Genomic DNA, 17,244 nt, shown 5'->3' with positions numbered 1-17,244 from the left:
TGTGTGGGGACTCCACCACACATTTCCCTTTTACACTGCCCTAGCAGAGTTTCTCCATGAGTGCCTGCCCCTACAGCAAACTTCTGTCTGGTTATCCAGGTATTTGCATACATCCTGCGAAATCTAGGCTGAGGTTCCCAAACCTCAGTTCTTGACTTCTGTGCACTCGTGGGCTAGACACCATGTGGAAGCTGCCAAGGCTTGAGGCTTGTCCCCTCCGAAGCCAGGGCCCCAGCTCTATGCTGACCCCTTTCAGCCACGGCTGGAGCGACAGGGACACAGGGCACCAAGTCTGTAAGCTGCACACGGCACAGGAACCCTGGGCTTGGCCCATGAAACCATTTTCTCCTAGGTTCCTGGGCCTGTGATGGGAGGGGCTGCTGGGAAGGCCTCTGATATGCCCTGGAGACATTTTCCCCATTGTCTTGGGGATTAACAGTTGGCTCCTCATTATTTATGCACATTTCTTCAGGTGGCTTGGATTTCTCCTCAGAAAATAGGATTTTCTTTTCTGTCACGTTGTCAGGCTGCAAATTTTTTGAACTTTTATGATCTGCTTTCCTTATAAAACTGAATGCCGTTGACAGCACCTAAGTCACCTCTTGAATGCTTTGCTGCTTAGAAATTTCTTCTGCCGGATACCCTAAATTCTCTGTCTGAAGTTCAAAGTTCCACAAATCTCTAGGGCAAGGGTAAAATGCCACTAGTCTCTTTGCTGAAACATAACAGGAGTCACCTTTGCTCCAGTTCCCAAGTTCCTCATCTTCCTTTGAGATCGCCTCAGCCTGGACCTTATTGTTCATATCACTATCAGGCTTTTGGTCAAAGCCATTCAACGAGTCTCAGGCAAGTTCCAAACTTTCCCACATTTTTCTCTCTTCTGAGCCCTCCAAACTGTTCCAGCTTCTCCTGTTACCTACTAAAGTAACAGTCGGCAAAGTCGCTCCCACATTTTCAGGTGTCTTTTCAGCAACGCCTCACTCTACTGGTACCAATTTACTGTATTAATCCATTTTCACGCTGCTGATAAAGATATATTTGAGACTGGGAAGAAAAAATGGTTTAACTGGAGTTCCACATGGCTGGGGATGCCTCAGAATCATGGCGGGAGGCAAAAGGCAGTTCTTACATGGCAGAGGCAAGAGAAAATGAGGAAGATGCAAAAGCGGAACCCCTGATAAAACCATCAGATCTTGTGAGACTTATTCACTACCACAAGAACAGGATGGGGGAAGCCGCCCCCATTATTCAAGCTGTCTCCCACTGGGTCCCTCCCACAACACATGGGAATTATGGGAGTACAATTCAAGAGGAGATTTGGGTGGAGACACAGAGCCAAACCATATCAATCAGAGAGCGTTGGTGGCCCTCTGGGTTTCAGGCCTATTGTTAGTATAAATAGAGTTTTTATTTTACTTTTTTTAAGCTCATTTTAGAAATGTGAGTTAAAGCCCTACCTGAACCAAGGTGTTCCTCCCCGTTTAATTACTCTTATTCTCTTTCACTTGCTGTCAGGCCTGTGCCGGCCTCTGATGAGTTCCAACTTGGGAACAGATGACACGGTGCCACTCCACACTGAGAAAGGCTGAACTCTGAGCTCTTCTGGCGGCCTAGTGTCAGGCTCAGGTGCCTGAGTTCGTCACTGCTGATGTGTGTATGTGGAGGGGGTTGCTTGTTTGCCTGATTACTAGTTTTTAAGACTTGGAGACAAACTGACAAACATACAAATATTTTGCTCTTTATCAAGATCTCTTAGAATTTTGTATGTATTTTATTTTTAGACACTACATAAATAAGTAAGGCACATTTCCCTCTTTACATCTTCCATAGCACCGAGTTTTTGTGTCCTGCTTTAGCCCTGGAAACCTGGTGTCCAGCCCAGTGCTGGCGGGGCCCTCACCATGCCCTTCCATCGGCAGAGGCAGTTTCTCCAAGTGAGTCCAGGTCTCAAGCAGTGACTTGTTCCCATCCACATCACCTAGCACAGCCCTTCTCTGTGGCAGAGAACTGAAGGAACTCAAGTGTCCTTAATTTCCAATCCCTCACAGATTGGTACTTCTGAGAATATAAATAATATTCATTATTAAAAAAACATGAAGAGATATACAGTACAACATTTTAAAACCTCAATTTTTATTGTTAGATTTAACAGACGTAAACTTCCATTTCTTTAAATATAATCACAATAAACATAGGAAAAAAGAAAAGCATTGTTAAAGAATTATATTTGTTCCATGAAAATGTGCATATCAGAGATGAATAAAGTGAGTCACAGTTACTCTCATAACTTTGTTCTGCAATTATAACTAAAGTTACAAGTGAGAGATTGGGTCTCCATTTTAAATACTAATAACAGATTTTGAACAGACACCATGCATATCATTATTTTAAGATTTTAATTTGATAACTGAGTTTGCTTCCTTTTTTTCTTTTTTCTTTTTTTGAGATGGAGTCTCGCACTGTCGCCTGGGCTGGAGTGCAGTGGTGCGATCTTGGCTCACTGCAAGCGCCGCCTCCCAGGTTCAAGTGATTCTCCTGCCTCAGCCTCCCAGGTAGCTGGGATTACAGGCACCCACCACCACACCCAGCTAATTTTTTGTATTTTTAGTAGAGACGGGGTTTCACTGTGTTGGCCAGGCTGGTCTCAAACTCCTGACCCTGTGATCTGCCCAGCTCAGCCTCCCAAAATGCTGAGATTACAGGTGTGAGCCACTATGCCCAGCCACTTGCTTCGTTCTTGCTTGATAATTTATCTACTCAGGTTTGGATTGATAACACTATTTTAGGGGATAATGTGTATCTCAGTGGTTTCTCTGTTTTGTTTTAATAATATGCATAATAGAGACACCCTTTCACAGAGAAGTATGTTGATGGAAATGGAAGAAGAAATTGTGAAGCAATTTCAGCATATTCATTTTAAACTTTTACCCAGAAAGTAAGCAAATGATAAATTTCAAAATTTATCTTTGATCTGTCATTGGTGATTAGGTCCAACCGTTTATTTTATTAAGTAATAGTTAATTTGATGAACAAAACGGATTCTGGATTTTGTATACTTTTGTATTAAAGTTGACAACTAACTATAAAACATCACTGTTGTAACACCATCCTAATGATCTTAATTAGTCATGTGACTCACCATACAAGTTCAACAACATCCAAACTGGTTTATGGCTAGTTTGATGTGGGTGATTATCCCAAATTACCTTTTAGAGAGACAAAATTAAATTGTGGAAAACAAACTATTAGAAAAGAGGTTACTTTTTTTTTTTCTTTTTTCACAGCTAATTCTTTTTTAAAGGAGGGGATGTCAGTTAATGTTAGATACGTGTTTGACTTTAAGAAGACCGGCCTATTGTGAGTAAGTAGCTAGATTGTGAACTCTTTGGAAGATTTATTTTGGGGCTGTGAGTTGAAGATAGAGTAATGGAATCTCACAGTCCCAGGTAGGTGAACCTGCCTGGCACTTGCTTGGCCACTGTATGTGGTTTCCTCTGTGGTGTATTTCTCGCCTGTGTGCCTCTACCTTAGTTGGAGTGCTTATCAGTCTTCTACTGTGCATGGATCTCCTCGTGTTTGTAATATATGCAGAGATATGGGTGTGCAGCACGCAGAGAAACATCTTTAGTAACTCAAGTAACTTGGCAACACCAAAATGCTAAAATAATTTTTTATTTTAATGAGAGAGGAGGACCATGTTAATGCCTGAGCTTTGTACTCAGAGGGTAGAGGAAGAGATAGCATTGAAAAGAGGGCACCAACCTCTTGATTCCAACCCATTAATTTGTTTTCTATTATTTGAGAGTTGTTACTGCATTTGCAGGTGGTCTTCCCTCTGCAGCAGTCCCTCACTGGATATTTGACCCCTTGTGAGAAGCCATCCCTAAAAGATTATCTGCCCATTCCTCTCAAGAGGTGAAATATGGGGTTGGGTGCAGTGGCTCATGCCTGTGATCCCAGTACTTTGGGAGGTTGAGGCGGGCAGATCACTTGAAGTCAGGAGTTCGAGACCAGCCTGACCACCATGGTGAAACCCTGTCTCTACTAAAAATACAAAAAAATTAGTGGGGTATGGTGATGTATGCCTGTAGTTCCAGCTACTCAGGAGGCTGAGGCATGAGAGTCGCTTGAGTCTGGAGGTGGAAGTTGTGGTGAGCTGAGATTGCGCCACTGCACTCCAACCTGGGTGACAGAGTAAGACTCGTTTTTTTCTGTTTTTTTTTGTTTTTTTTGAGATGGAGTTTCGCTCTTGTTGCCCAGGCTGGAGTGCGATCTCGGCTCACCGCAACCTCCGCTTCCCCAGTTCGAGTGATTTTCCTGCCTCAGCCTCCCAAGTAGCTGGGACTACAGGCATGCGCTACCCCGCCCGGCTAATTTTGTATTTTTAGTAGAAACGGGGTTTCTCCGTGTTGGTCAGGCTGGTTTCAAACTCCTGACCTAAGGTGATCTGCCTGCCTCTGCCTCCCAAAGTGCTGGGATTACAGGCATGAGATACTGTGCCCGGCGTTTTTTTTTGTTTTTGTTTTTTGTTTTTTTTAAAGAGGTGAAATATGGGAAATAAGTGCAGATGGGAACATCACCATGTAACCCTACCTGTGTGCCTGAAGACTTTGAACAAAGCAGCCCTTCTCTTCCATGGCACTGGCGGAAAGATTAGTAAATACGAGGAGAAGTGGAGACAGTTTTTGTTAATGCGGAGTGCCCCAAGCATGGCGTTCCTTGTCTTCTTGGTTAAGCTCTGTGCAACTTTTCATAACATAGAAAGTTAATTTTATGGGGATTTGGGATGGGCAATTTACCCCACGAAATAATCACAAGTGGTCTAAAAGATTTATGTATAAGGATACCCAATGTAATATTAGTTATTATATTAAAAATTGGAAAAAATTTGATAGTAAGATATTCAATTATGATACTGCATATGATCAAGTAATTTAAATCAATTAGGTATCTTGTTTTATAAGGCTATTTAATGACATGGGAAAATGTTCACATAATGTTAAATGAAAACATTTTCTTGGTAAGCAGTATATTAAATATGCATATGTATTAATGGAACAGGCATACATTAAAAAATTTACAATGGTTATTACTTGCGGTTGTGTTATGTGTAATTATCATTTTCTTTTTGCATTTGTTTTCCAGCTTTTCTAAAATGAACATATTAATTTTATAATAGGAAAAAACATGCTGTTAAAATATTTGAATGACTGAATTATATGTAATCTTTAAAAAATAATTAGTCTGTCTCAAAATAGTTTCCTGATTCAATATAGTTTGGATTTATTTTCTTTTAATTGTATTTAACAGAAGTTTTCAAGGCAAGTAATTAGCAAATATTTACTAGACTCTACTTAACAGAAATTTTCAAGACAAGTAATTGGCAAATGTTTATTAGATATAGATGTCCAATAGATATGTTTTTGGTACATGTTCTTTATTGTAAAAGCCCCTAACATCTAAGTTTAGTTTCACGTATGCTTTGAAAATTATTTGCTGATCTTATATGTCAGTTTAAGCATTATATTTTTTAACCTTCTGACAACTTTCTTTCATTTAAACTTATTACATAGGAAGAAATACGTATATATGTATAATTTAAAGGCATTGAAATTAATTTCAGGATCTTTTTTAGTATTAATAATATATTATAAATTATATAGTATATGTAATAAATGAATAATATAATTCATTGGTAAGGCCCAGAATGACTTGCATTATGTACCTACATTATTTTATTTAATTATCACAAGTACCTCTCCTTGACAATGAGAATATTTTTCCGCATTGCTACTAAACGTTAAGTTAGAGATTTTGGCATTTACTTTAAAAATACCGTTAAAGCTCTCGGCTTGTTTCTGAAAGCAGAGATACCTTGACCCAGATAACTTCCATGTCTTTTTAGCAGTATAATTGCCAGCCCTTTGGTACTATGCTTTTTGACATTTATGTTAAAAATAAAAATTAGCTAATTTGTAAGTTATGAGGTCTCAAAAAAAAGTTCATTCGTCTTTCACGCCTGTTAATGCTTCTATTAAAATTCTGAAATGGCTTATTAAATTAAATGCAGTGTCAAAGGCTAATTGTCTCTCTGTGAATTAGTCTACATGACTTATGAAAGCATGTTTTAAGAATTATGTTTGAATAGCAACTCTGAAGTCAATTTTTAGTATCTATCAAATTGTAATGATAGTAGATGAAAAGTATTAATAGATTATGAGGTCCTTTCTGTTGCTGTTACGAAAGATGCCTATAATATATATTCATTGTTAATGTACTTGAAATTTCTTGAACTCAGTAGCATCATGTGTCTGAGACACTGATATGAATATGTGGTTAGAATGTGCTGTGTGTGCTACAGCATTGTCTGATGGATCAGAAAGCAGCAACTGTGTCTGACTGTGGCACAGGCAGTGCATGTATGTGTGATGTGTGTAAGAAGTCCTATCATATTGTTGGAGAATCAGAAATCCTGTATTTTTTATTTTTATCTTAATGTAAAAATTGTATTTCACAAGCCAGTATAATTTTAGTGGAATGAATGTGAGGCTTGGAGTACCTTATTTTTTTGTTTTTTGTTTTGTTTTGTTTTGTTTTGTTTTTTAAGACAGAATCTCGCTCTGTCACCCAGGCTGGAGTGCAGTGGCACGATCTTGGCTCACTGCAACCTCCGCCTCCCAGGTTCAAGCGATTCTCCTGCCTCAGCCTCCCAAGTAGCTGGGATTACAGGCACCCGCCACCATGCCCGGCTAATTTTGTATTTTTAGTAGAGACAGAGTTTCACCGTGTTGGCCAGGCTTGTGTTGAATTCCTGACCGCAGGTGATCCACCCGTTTCGGCCTCCCAAAGTTCTGGAATTACAGGCGTGAGCCACCACACCCAGCTGGGAGTAACTTTTATTCAGTGTCTTTTGAACACCTACCATGGTTTGTTCACTGTGATATTCCATGGTTTGAACCTGAAGTCTGTACTACCTTGGGTGGCTGGGCACAGTGGCTCACACATGTAATACTCCTGGCACTTTGGGAGGCCAAGGAAGGTGGATCATTTGAGCCCAGGAGTTCGACACCAGACTGGGCAACATGGAGAAACCCCGTCTGTACAAAAAGATACAAAAATCAGCTGGGTGTGGTGATGTATGCCTATAGTCCTAGCTACTCAGGAGACTGAGGTGGGAGAATCACTTGAGCCCAGGAGGTCAAGACTGCAGTGAGCCATGATTGAGCCACTGCACTCCAGCCAGGGAGACAGAGCAAGACCCTGTATATTAAGTCAGTTCTTGCATTGCTATAAAGAAATACCTGAGACTGGGTAATTTATAAGGAAAAGAGGTTTAATTGGCTCATGGTTCTGCAGGCTGCACGGGAAGCATGATGCTGGCCATCTGCTTGGCTTCTGGGGAGGCCTCAGGAAACTTATAATCATGGCGGAAGATGAAGTGGAAACAGACAGGTCTTATATGGCCCACACAGGAGGAAGAGAGGAGAGGGGGTATGTGCCACACACATTTAAACAAACATCTCCTGAGAACTCCATCATGAGATAGTACTAGGAGGCTGGTGCTAAACCATTAGAAACTACCCCCATGATCCAGTCTCTCCCACCAGGCCTCACCTCCAACATTGGTGATTACAATTCAACATGAGATTTGGGTGGGGACACAGATCCAAGCCACATCACTCTGTCTCAAAAAAACCAAACCAAAACAAAACCCAAACAGATACACCACCTTGGGCAAGTTGAGCCTTGATTCTCACATCTTGAAATGGGGCTTAGAGTATCTATTGTGAAAGATTGTTGTGAGATTCTGATAATGCTTGTGAAAGTGCTTTGTCAAGTGCCTGGCACATAGTAGGTGCACAATAAACTATAGTTACATTTCTGCATTATTGAACATCTGGTATGTGTTAAATAACTTGTCTGCCTACACTGGAGCACAGTGAGAGGAGGCGGCTGGAAAGGAAATGAATACAACAGACTATAAAAGTGGAGTGAATTTTAGTGAACGAAGAGGTTTTTAAAGTCAAAATACAAAAATTGTATTCAACGATTAATATTCTTCTCATTAGTGATAGTGAGTCAAAACAAAGTTGATTTGAAGGGAGTTGGTGTAGATTCTCACAGGGGCAGTTCCCTTATGCTTGACCACGTGCTAGAATCTTCTGAAGATTCTTAAACTGATAAGCAAGAGTCTGTGGATGCGTTGTATCCTTCTGCTTGATGTAATTAATCCCTGTGGTGGAATCAGGTTGATTTGTTTGAAAAATGCCATTCAGCAGGTCTTAAAAAGCATAGTCTGATTGTGGATTGAGTAAATATGATGTCCACTTCTGTGAAATTCCCTGCTCGCTTCAGCTTCACTTCTGTATTTCAGAAGGTCTTTTTCTGCTGGGTACCCTTTTACTTAGTCGTCAAAAATAGGTAACTTGAACTTTTCTGATAGTTTCTATTGGGGCCTAGAAGAAATGGTCTCCGTAAAGACTTGGGGTGTAATGATGTGGCTGGTGTTAGAGCAGGGCCTGAGTGCCCCATGTGGATCTAATGGTCACCTGCATCAGTGGATGGCAGGGCCTGGAAGGAGAGATGGAATTCCATGACCTTGCTGCTGTGATCCTAACATCCAGCGGCTCTCCCACACCTCTGAACCCTGCTGGTGCTGCCCCAGTCTTGTCTTCCACCCATGGCTTTCGTCATCTGGCCTTCCCTCCCAGCTCTGTGGGTCCTGGTATTGCCAATCCTACGGCTTGTCCTCAGGCCGCATCCTCTGTGGCTTTCCACTCCTCTTGACCCTGAGTAACACCTTGCTGTTCAAACACCTCTGCGCCTCGTTCTCCTCCCTCCCCTGGTCGTTTTTCTTCTACCCTTGCTGGCCTCTCCACCTCTCAATGCCTTTTAAACCCTGGGGTCTCATGATCTTATTGTCACTTTGCATGATCGATCACACCTCCCTAAGTGGCATCTTTCACAGCCTCTGGAAGGAGACCTCCAGATCTTTACCTGTCTGGCCTTTCTCCAGCTGTCCCTAGTCGTCTTCCTTGGGTCTTCTCAATACATTTCACAGTAAATAAATCCTTTCCGGATCTGTTGTCTTCCCCCCAGATCTCTGTTGCACTCTGTTCTTTGTCTTAGTATGTGCTGTCACTGTCAACATAGGACGCCCAGTTAGACGAAGCTTGTTGTCCTCCCTAACTCAATCCTTATACCACGTGTCCGGTTGGTCACCAGCATCTGCTAATTCTGCATCAGAAATGCCTTTGAATCTGTCTTTTTCATCCCCCCTGCTCCTGCCTTACTTAGGACATGTCATCCTTCATTGAATTTTGAAATAGCTTTCTAGCTGCTGTGTTCAATATGGTAGCCACCAACTGCATGAGGCCATTTAAATTTAGGTTAACTAAAATTAAATAAAAATAAAAATTCAGTTCCTCATTCTCACTAGCTACCTTTCAGGTGCTCAACGGCCCCATGTAGCTGCCATACTGGGCATTGCAGGAGTAACATTTTCATCACTGCAGAAGTTTCTGTAGATACCGCTGTCTAGCTCATCTCTCCGTCTCCAGTTGTCTACTCTGCCCAGTTCATCCTTTATATTGCTGCCAGCATTTTCTGCGTGGAAACAGTCATCTAGTTATGAGCCTTCCCTGCTTAAATAACCTTCTGAGGGTGGCCAGGGGCGGTGGCTGACGCCCGTAGTCCCAGCACTTTGGGAGGCCGAGGTGGGTGGATCACGAGGTCAGGAGTTCAAGACCAGCCTGGCCAAGATGGTGAAACCCCATCTCTACTAATAATACAAAAATCTGCTGAGCATGGTGGCGTGCACCTGTAATCCCAGCTACTCTGGAGGCCGAGGCAGAGAATAGCTTGAACCTGGGAGGCAGAGGTTGCAGTGAGCCAGGATCGCACTACTGCACTCCAGCTTGGGTAACAGAGTGAGACTCCATCTTAAATAAACAAAACAAAACAAAAAACCTTCTGAGGGTGCTTGAGTAAAATCTGCACCCCTCAGCATGGACTGTAGGTCCTCAGAGCCTCCCCTCTCCTCCCACACCACTGTCCTTGGTCTCTAGACTCAGAGGCTCCTGCCCCTCGCCTCTCATCCAGGTTGGCTTTGCTGCTTCTCTGCCTGTGCACAAGCTCTTCTTGTTGCTTGGAATGCCCACCTCCTCGTCTTCAGACTTGCCCGCACTTTCTCTCTGGTAGTGACTTCCCCTCCTTGCCTTGTAGCATTTGTTTACTAGGCCACCTTCTCCATGCGAGGGCTTTTCTCAAGGGCATGGTCTTCAAAGGTTTTTGTCTTTGCACCCTCTGAAATAATTTTTAAAAAACATATACTCCTTCACATGCTTGTAAGGTGACATCCCATATTTTAAATCATAAATAATAGTATGTTTTTGTTAATAGCAAGTAGGAATTGTTAAACATATTAGGAAATGAAAATAATATGAAGATTGACTTAGTTTGATATACCTTTTACAATAGAATTTGAGATAATTGATTTTATCTACCTGGTTGAAAAATGTACTGTAAAGAATACCAGTAAAATTGTTACCTTTGAAATTTCTGTAACTTGGCTTGAACATTTTGGCGTTTGGTGTGTTGGGGGTGTGGAATTTCAGAAACATTTAAGAGCATCTATGCCATTAAACCTGTATGTCTTCAGTTTTTCTGAATCCAGAACATCCCCAAATGGGCCAAATTTCACCCATAACAGAAATGGGTTGAAGACCCATAAAAACTGGAAGCCATATGGATTCAAGGGGCCATGGGCTATAATTAATCATCAAAGAAGACATCTTGATGATCAGTGTTTTGAGTTATCCTTTGTTTGGTGCCCTGAGGTGTTTTAAACTTTGGAAGAATGCCCCATAGTAAGATTTCAGGGAGAGTGGAGCTGTTGCAAAGACAGGAATGCCCATCTGTTTTCAGAAAGAGTTACATAGGGAAGGTGAGGGTCTCAAAATTGATTCCGTAGGAGGATTGCTTGGGCCCAGGAGATTGAGACTAGCCTGGGCAACATGGCTGTTAGCTATTAGCTCTCCTTGAACTGGGCACACAGGCTTTTTGAGTCCCTAAAGTTGAATGTCTCTGTTGGACTACTGCAACTGTAGGATGAGGCAGTCTTCATCTTGCCTGTGTCCCAGGGCCCAGCCTTGGGGCTGACTGAATAGGCCACCTCCCTAGTCTAACTTGGCATATCCTCCCTGGCTGGTCCCTCGCTCTCCTTTAGGGGATACCATCGGGGCTGTCATTGGTGCCTGCTCTTGCCTATAGGTTTACTTGAGACACCACTGGCCACAGGAAACAGGGACTGTCATTCTACCTTTGGGAAGAGTGAAAGTATTTTTGTCATGACACAGTAACTGTTTATAGCAGCTTGCATGATTTTATCAGTTATTCTACAACCCATTTTGTAGGACAGGGGTGACATTGCTCTGCAGGCTGCCTGGCTGTCACCTATGTGCCCTGAGGCTTCCATATGAGTGGCTTCCATGAGTCTTTGTGGAGCAACTGCCACCTCCTGCTCTGGAACTGAGTGCTGAGGGGCAGGGGGTGGGGCACGCTCCGGCTGAGCATCCTACCCACTTCAGAAGTAAGGTGCATGGTGACCATTGTTCCCCAGCTAGATCACAGATAAACCACATTATGTCATCCGACAGGCATGCTCCTTAATTTAGGTTATTATCTTTTTTAGAAGTTATATAAACAGACACCCTTGGGCAGAAAGCAAAATCAAACAAAAAAGCCTGTTTCAGACACAACAGTTTGGTTCTCAGTCACCCTAGTAACCCAGTTTCCTCATCCCTTCACACTCATAACTTTCATTTCTCAGCGGGTAAGGCTTTGTCCACATGAGGTACTCTAGCTGTTGGAAGCTTGAAGTAACTAAGTTAAAAATACCTGATGAAAAATAAAAGGGGAGTATTGATTTTGGCTATAACTTATTAGGGAGGATAGCTGGAAAAAAAGTTGATTTTTAAATTCTTGTTTTCAGAATGTGTTTTCTAATTCTGCTACTATAGCACAGCAGAGAAATGAAAAAGAATTTTTTTTTTGTTAACTGTGTCACCAACACTGCCCCTTCATTTGAAAAAGCAAACTTGCTATCAGTTTATAGCTCCTTCCAGAACTGAGCATAAAGTTCTCAAGCATCCCCAGAAAGCACTGAGCAAAGTCGAAGGTCCTGCCTTCAGAGCCAGTTCAGGACCAAGGGTGCCACTCCAGAAAGGCACTAAACTCTGGCAACGGATTAGTGCCCGTGTTCTGGCAGGAGCCCTGCAGATGGGCAAGCAGAGCCCAAGTCTTTACTTCCTGATCCTTCATACATTAGTTGCTAAATTTTTCATCAGTTAGGTCTGGGTAACATACTTTCAGGAAGGCATTTCTTGGACAGGATATGCCTAGGTAGATATGTGGTTAATAAATGGTTTGTTGAATACTTTCGAGCATGCACTTCTGCAGAGCAGACAGAATGTGTTGTAGCAGTCCTCTGGCCTGGTTGTATGTGATTGCAGTCATCTTAGTGTGAGGCTCAGGTCTTGCTAAGAAGCTGTGGGCATAAATGTATCTTACATAGCTCTGCCCGGGGCTACAGCAGGGGAGTAGGAAGCATGATTGGTCATCTCTGATCTTAGAGGGTAGTTCTACCCCACCGTGTAGCCACTCTCACCAAAACTCACCAGAACTTCGAGGTCATCACAGCTGCTTCCTACTGTGGAGTCACACAGGGTGGGCACACAGGGATCTGCACTGTGGATTGGTGGGTTTCTCCTGGAATTGGAAACACATTTTGATTTGATAGTGTACAGAAGATGATGCGACTTCCTGCAACAGGTAAAAATTTGCTCTTGGCCACAGTTCTTACTGGCAGATCTTTGCTGAGGAGCAGTCAGCATCTTGCTGTCCTGGATGCCCTGCTGAGTGGTATACTTACAGTGGGGGAATATACAGGTGTTGGGTATACTTACAGTGGGGGAATATACAGGTGTTGGGAGCAAGCTTTTGGTTTAGGCTCCACTGTCAGACTCATTAAGCTGTTATTGGCCTAGGCAGAGTGGGTGGTATTTGCAGAAGCTGCGGTGTTCCGGATGATCAGACACCACTGTTTGTTTGTTTTTTAAAATATGTAATCTGAATCCAGAACCCCTGCCCTCATTCTGTCACTTTACAGGGTTTAAGCATAGAGCTGGTTGCTGTTCACCTAATGGATGCTCATTATTTGCTAAGGGAACTAATGTTATTGAATCGAATGGATTTGGGGTTATGAAGGAAATTGCTCCATTAAAGCAGCTGTCGAATTATATTTAAATGCAGTGGCTAAAAATCGCAGGATTTGGAAGTCTTTTTTTTTTTTTTTGAGGGGTAGAGGGTTTGTCACATACGTAACAGGTTTGTTTCACTGGAGTTGAGCTGCAGCTGAGGCCTGTTTGTCTTGTTCATCTTAGTCTGCTCACCAGTCTCTACTCGCTTGGTCTGAATATTTATATTCCCCCAAAATTCATGTGTTGAAAATCCTCACTTCCAAGGTGATGGTATTGACAGATGGGGCCTTTGGAAGGTGATTAGGTCATGAGGCCTGAGCCCTGTTGAATTGGATAAGTGCCCCTATAAGATGCCCAAGAGAGGAAGAGACCCATGTAAGATGGTGACGTTCTGTGAATCACAGAAGTGGGCTCTCGCCAGACCCTGAATGTGCTAGTGCCCTGATCTTGGACTTCCAGCCTCCAGAACTGTGAGAAATAAATTTCTTGGTTTATAAGCTACCCAGCTTATGCTATTTTTGTTATAGCAGCTTGAACAGGCTAAGACACTGCATAATTTATTTGTATATTTCTGATGCTTTATGGATGAATCAAAAGACAACAGGTGTCTTTGAGTTAGCTACAAGCTGTCATTTTTGGTTTTCTTTTAGAGACAGGGTTTCATTCTGTCACTCAGCTGGAGTACATTGATGCCATTGCCGCTTACTTGCAGCCTCTCAAACTCCTCGGCTTAATCAGCAATCCTTCCACTTTGTCTTCCCAAGTAGCGGGGACTACAGGTGCGCACCAGCACACCCGGCTGATTTTTTTTTTTTTTTTTTTTTTAAAGAGACAGGGTTTCACTATGTTGCCCAGGCTAGTCTCAAACTCCTGGGCTCAAGCAGTCCTCCTGTCTTGGCCTCCCAAAGTGTCAGGATTACAGGCATGAGCCACAGAGCCTGGCCTACAGGCTGTCTTTAAAAGGAACATTGACTAAGCAGAGCAAGCTTCTCTTTGGGAGCCAGATAATGAAAATTAAGAGATCATGGCCAGGCTGAGGATGAGGACACAATTATTGGCAAGCTTTTGTTAGTTTCAAATTCAGTCTGTGGCTCACATGCAGGTGTGCCTTCCTTTAAGAAAATATGGAGAACAGGTTTTAAAAGTGAGGTGTGTATTTCACTTTGGAAGTGTTCTTTCGGGTGCCTCAGACTCAGCCTGTCTAAAAGGAATTCCTGTGTGGGGTTCTGATTCCACCTCTGAAATTGCTCAGGTCTCCACTGTCACTACAGGGCCAAGATCAGCCTCTCTCGCCTGGATCACAGTAGGGGCCTGAGTGATTCTTCTGAGTCCAGATCAAATCTTGTTACTTTTTTTTTTTTTTTTTTTTTTTTGAGACGGAGTTTCGCTCTGTCGCCCAGGCTGGAGTGCAGTGGCGCGAACTCGGCTCACTGCAACCTCTGCCTCCTGGGTTCATGCCATTCTTCTGCCTCAGCCTCCTGAGTAGCTGGGACTACAGACGCCTGCCATCACGCCCGGCTAATTTTTTTTTTTTTTTTTTTTTGGTATTTTTTAGTAGAGACAGGGTTTCACCGTGTTAGCCAGGATGGTCTCGATCTCCTGACCTTGTGATCCGCCCACCTTGGCCTCCCAAAGTGCTGGGATTACAGGTGTGAGCCACCGCGCCCGGCCAAATCTTGTTACTTCTTTAGGTTGATGTTCAGGCCCCTGAGTCCCACCATAGAGGCTGCTGTCACCTGGCCTCTGCCAGTTCACTATCCCCACCTTGTGCCTTTTCCTCTGGATTGTTTGTGTTTGGGGGCTGCCATCCAGGCCTGCAGGCCTGTGTGTGGGGGGTATTGATGCCACGTTTTAATTTTGGCTGTATTCATCGGTGCATTGTTAGGTTAAGTGCCCTTTTGGGAAGTGAAATTGATACTGTTACCCATTCACAGATGTTGGGGTTTCTGGGATGCTCATAGAACCCTCTTCCTGCCCAAGCTTTGAAAAAGTTAAAAACCATAAGGAAAGTGAAAGTAGAGGCCCACATAATCATTTATCATTGATAGAGGCAAGGTTGGAGGCCACAGCTTGTTGTGAAAACCAAATGGTCCTGCCAGCAGAGTCTCAGGATTAGGCCATTTAACTTACTGGGCCCAGGTGGCACGTTGCCTGCACGGTGGCCTGGTCCTCGAGCAGGAGGAGGCCGGGAATGAACCATTTTCTGATCAGATAAGTCCCTGCACTTCTCAGGAGTGGAAGAGTCCCAGAGTTAACTCATCGATCCCCTCACAGGCGAAGCGGGGAAGAAGCACTTCTCACTAACAGGCTTCTCAAAAACTCTTCTTCCCTTTAGTGATTGTTTCAATATTAATAAGAAGAAGCTGTTCTTTCTACAAATAGGTTAACCACTGGAAATTTAATAGAGTATTTATTTAATTCAAGGAGCTAAACATCTTACCCTTCCTTCATATGAACATTGATATTTAGAATATATTTATTGACAAAATGATAAAACAAGAACTATTTAACAGTTTATTTTTCTGTAAGCAATTCTAAATGTCTTATAATAGCATGAATAAATTCAGCAAGCCAAGAATTATGTTAGGGTCCTTCCTTGTTGGTGATTTGGGGCCCAGTTCTGCTTTGATGCAGCTCTCATGTGAAGTTAATTTCAGCAGACGATGCCTCAGTGGCAGCGTGTGTTTGAAATTCGTTTCCCATATGGGAAACACATAGGGCAGTTTTCTTATAGCATGTGAGTGTTGGGGAGGCTTTTCTAGTGTGATGTTCTGTATGTTTAGTGTTGTTTCATGAGGGAAAATGGATTTGAGAGAGTGAGCAGTGAGCTAAGAGCATGCAGTACATTCAGGGTAAGCCTGAATTGGGCATCAGCAGAACCACTTCACGACTAGCCCTTTGACTTTCCGGAATCCTGGTTAGTTTTAAGCTAGAACCTTCTTTTCTTTCTCCTCTTCTTTGTGTCTAGCCTCCAACCCTCACCCCATCTTCAGCTTAAAACCTCTTACAAATAGCATCCCAAAGGCATCATTCATGAAGCTGAACAGTTTTGAAAAGAGCAAGGGAAGTTACTCACTTTTTTTCCAGTGAGCTCCTATGGGCAGTGGAACTCTAAGGTAATTGTCAACCATTGTGGAAAGCAATATTTTCATTTGGTTAACATATTTGGACCCATTCAATCCTCTGTACTAGCATTAGAAAGATGATTTCCATCTATTCCTAATGAAAATAGGTTTTATTTCTTTGAAACATTTAAAGGAACAAAAGCTTAAATTCCAAATATTCCTAAAACCCTAAAAAGGGTTTCATTTTTGAATGAGCATTGGAAGAAAATGGTCATTTGTAGCACAGACCCTACCTAAACATAGTCCACCATTCCCTCCCGATTGAAAGTTAGACAGTTTATATGAAAGTCAGGAATCTGAAATCCTCTTTCGTGGGGGGAGCACAAAAGATGACTTTTGCAGACCCAGAGCAGAGTTTGAGCCGGGTGGAATGAGATTAGTGTGCTGGGGGGAACGTCCGGACCCCTGGCCTTCTCTCCTTTGTGAGGAATGTGACAGCTGAAAGGAGTCAGAAGCCGCCCGGTGCAGCAGTGACAGCCCAGCAGTGACAGCCCAGCACAAAGGGTGGTGTGCTATCCGACCTCCGGCCGCCCTTTGCTAGACCTTCAATTGTAGTCTGGGGCCCAGACTTTGCATTTTTCTCTTTTATGGCTTAATTTAATTTTATGTCTAACCAGTTTTTTAGAGTGAAGGCCTTCTTTGTTGCCCCGAGGCTTTGTGCCCGTTGGACTGGAAATTACATGAGCTGGGGGTAAGTATTCTTTGTATGCGTGAGAGAGTTGGTGACTGGGAAGACACTGAGGGCCAGACCTCACTAGCCAGTGGACCAATGATTTCAACCTGGCAAGATCACTTATTACTAAGGGAAGGGGCAGTTGAAAAGTGGTAAGCAAGGTAAGTCATCACTAGCAGCTAGCCAC

At 42.9% G+C, this 17,244-nt stretch overlaps 1 protein-coding gene across 10 annotated transcripts in view; it reads left to right on the top strand.

The window, feature by feature from the left end:
* SIPA1L2 (signal induced proliferation associated 1 like 2) overlaps nucleotides 1–17,244 on the top strand; it is a 233,408-nt gene that overhangs the window by 18,424 nt on the left and 197,740 nt on the right. For 2 of the 10 annotated variants that reach the window (XM_055372985.2, XM_055372958.2), the window contains exon 1: nucleotides 15,809–17,075. The exons of 7 other annotated variants lie outside the window; for them this stretch is intronic. The gene's annotated coding sequence lies outside the window, so the exon portion shown is untranslated. Of the gene's footprint in view, nucleotides 1–15,808; nucleotides 17,076–17,244 lie in introns of those variants that run through there. One more of the 10 variants, XM_055372993.2, reaches the window with a different exon arrangement.

This window comes from Gorilla gorilla, chromosome 1 (genome assembly GCF_029281585.2).
Source record: "Gorilla gorilla gorilla isolate KB3781 chromosome 1, NHGRI_mGorGor1-v2.1_pri, whole genome shotgun sequence".
NCBI classification, from domain to species: Eukaryota; Metazoa; Chordata; class Mammalia; order Primates; family Hominidae; genus Gorilla; species Gorilla gorilla.
Note: the sequence above shows the minus strand (reverse complement) of the source record. Positions and strands in the feature narration are given on the sequence as shown.